Source organism: Cryptomeria japonica, unplaced genomic scaffold (assembly GCF_030272615.1).
Source record: "Cryptomeria japonica unplaced genomic scaffold, Sugi_1.0 HiC_scaffold_206, whole genome shotgun sequence".
Lineage (NCBI taxonomy): Eukaryota > Viridiplantae > Streptophyta > Pinopsida > Cupressales > Cupressaceae > Cryptomeria > Cryptomeria japonica.
In genome coordinates this window covers 253706-256614 of record NW_026729028.1, presented here as the reverse complement: position 1 = coordinate 256614, position 2909 = coordinate 253706, and the positions used below count along the sequence as shown (strand labels likewise).

Genomic DNA, 2909 nt, shown 5'->3' with positions numbered 1-2909 from the left:
CTCACCTGTCCCGGGCGTCTGGTGCGGAACCTTAGAGTAAGAAACATCACCGTGCACCTTGGCCAACGTGCGCGACTCGACCGAGCGCGCACTGGCCGAGGTGCACACCGATTTCACCTGGGTGCGCGCGCAGCACCTCGGGCGCACCGGGGTGCGCGCACAACGCCCGGGTTGCACCGTGGCCTGTGTGCTCGGGGCGCCTCGGGTGCGCGCTCGGTGTCGCCCCCGCGCGCGCGGTAGTGCGGGCAGCGCACCCCGGCCCGGCCCGGCCCCGACGAGAACGCAAACGGGCAAAAGGTTTATTCAAATAGCATTGCGACGCCCGGCGAAAAACTAAAAAAGGGTGCAACACCGGGACTTCCCGGGAGGTCACCCATCCCAGTACTACTCCGGCCCAAGCGCGCTTAACTGCGGAGTTCTGATGGGATCCGGTGCACTAACGCTGGTATGATCGCACCCGTTATGAGCTTGTCGCAGTGTGTACTTAGCAAACCGCGACCCACGTGCGAATCCACCCCGGCCACCCACCCCCGTCGAGGTGCACACCCTCCCTCGCGAAGTGCGCCCCGTTCGCCAAGTGTGAGCCCTGCCCGGGTGCGCGCACCTTGCTAGGGCGTCGGGTGTGCACCCGGCCCGGCCTACGTGCGTGCACCTGGAGGGGGCGTCGTGTGCGTGCAGTGTCCCGTCTGCAACGCGGTGCCCACACACCACCTCGGGCGCAACGACCTGCGCTCACATGTGGGCCGAGTGCACCTTGGTGCATGTTCGGGGCGCCTCGGGTGCACGCTCGATCTTGCCCCGGTGCACCAAGGCGCTCGGTTTGCCCCGGGTGCGCACTTGGTGCAAGGTGGGCACCCAAAATAGGGATCAAGCACCAAAACACAAGTTTCGGGATGCAAAATGGGACCCAAGGACCACAAATGCGTTCCAAGACCCATGATGGGTCCACGAGAACAAAAATGTGTTCCGAGACTTAATAAACAAATATTGGGTTTTAGGAGAAGAAACATGCTCTGATGCCCAAAACGAGAATCGACCCCGAAAAGGCCACAGGCCAAAAGTGGGATGCGAGACAAAAAAAAATGGGACCCGAGGACCAAAATTGGGTTCCCAGGTCGAAGACAGGGCAACCGGACAAGAAACGACCTCTAAGGCTCGAAATGAGTCCCGACGACTAAAACTTGACAAGAAGCACCCATCAGGCACCCAACTCGACACCCATGGGATGCCGACCCACCCGGGCTTCCACCTAGCACACCTTGGCACCCACCCACCCTCGCACCCAACCTCGCACCCAACTTAGCACCTTTGAACCCACATTGGCACTCACCCTGACCCTGGCACCTTGGAACCCACATTGGCACTCACCTTGACCCTGGCACCCACCTTTGCACTCACCTTGGGACCCACCCTGGCTCCCACCTCGGCACCCACCCAGACACCCACCTTGGTTCCTTGGCACCCACCTTGGATCCTTGGCACCCACCCCGACACCCACCTTGGCACGCAACTTGGCTACTTGCCACCCACCTTGGCTCCTTGACGCCCACCCCGACAACCACCCCGTGACCTACCCTGGCTAGGGTTGGTGCACACCCACCCTGGTGCCCACCTTGGCACCCACCCTATGACCCACCTTGGCACGCACCTTAGTACCCACCCCGTTACCCACCCTAGGACCCACCCCGTGACCCACCTTGGCCAGGGTGGGTGCACCCACCCTGGTGCCCACCTTGGCACCCACCCATCCTAGCACCCAGCCTGTGACCGGGCTTGGAACCCAACCTTGCACCCGCACCCGTCTTGGCCAGTGTGGGTGCGCACCCATCCTGGCACCCACGTTGTGACACACCCTTTAACCCACGCACCCTAGCACCCACGTTGGCACCCACCTTGGAACCCAACCTAGCAACTTGGCACCCACCCCGTGACCCACCTTGGCATCCACCATAGCAGTCGCCGACTTGGCACCCACCTCGGCACCCACCTTGACACTTGTGGACCCACCTTGCCACTCACCCTAGCATCGACCCATCCTAGCACCCACCCTGGCACCTTTGCACCCTAGCACTCACCCATCCTAGCACCTAACCTGTGACCCACCTTGACACTCACCCTCGCACCCACCTTGGAACCCAACCTAGCACCCACCCACCCTGACACCAACCCTAGCACCTACCCACCCTTGCACCCACCCTGTGACCCATCTTGGCACCCACCCATCCTACCACTCAACCTATCACCCACCTTCTCACCCACCTTGGCATCCACCTTAGCACCCACCCACACTGGCACCTTGGCACCCACCTCGGGCAAGGTGGGTGCACACCCACCCTGGCACCCAATTTAGAACCCACCGAGCATGTTACCCACCTTGGCACCCACATTGCAGCCCACCCTAGTACCCACCCTATGACCCACATTGGCATCCACACCCTAGCACCCAGGCACCTCGACACCCGCCTTGACACCCACCCTAGCACTGAACCTGTGACCCACCTTGGAACTCACCCTAGAACCCACCCACCCTGTGAACCACCTTGGCATCCACCTTAGCACCCACCCACCTTGGCACCCACTCTAGCACTCACCCATCCTAACACCCAACTTGTTACCCACCTTGGCACCCGCCCTCGCGTCCACCTTGAAACCCACCCTAGCACCCACCCACGCAGGAGCCCACCTTGGCACCCAACCTAACACCCACGCATCCTGGCACCCAACTTGTGACCCACCTTGGAACCCACCCTAGTACCCACCTTTGAACCCACTATATCACCAACCCACCTTGGCACCCACCCTATGACCCTCTTTGGAATCCACCCTAGCACGCACCCACCCTGGCACCCACCATGGAGCGCACCCTAGCACCCACCCACCTCGGCACGCACCTCAACACCCACCTTGGT

General features: G+C 61.9%; 1 non-coding gene across 1 annotated transcript; it reads right to left on the bottom strand.

The window, feature by feature from the left end:
- Nucleotides 1-340: 340 nt before the first annotated feature.
- On the bottom strand, nt 341-459 carry LOC131868416 (5S ribosomal RNA). Its single transcript, XR_009366872.1, has one exon. It is a non-coding gene; the product is annotated as a 5S ribosomal RNA (ribosomal RNA).
- Nucleotides 460-2909: the final 2450 nt, after the last annotated feature.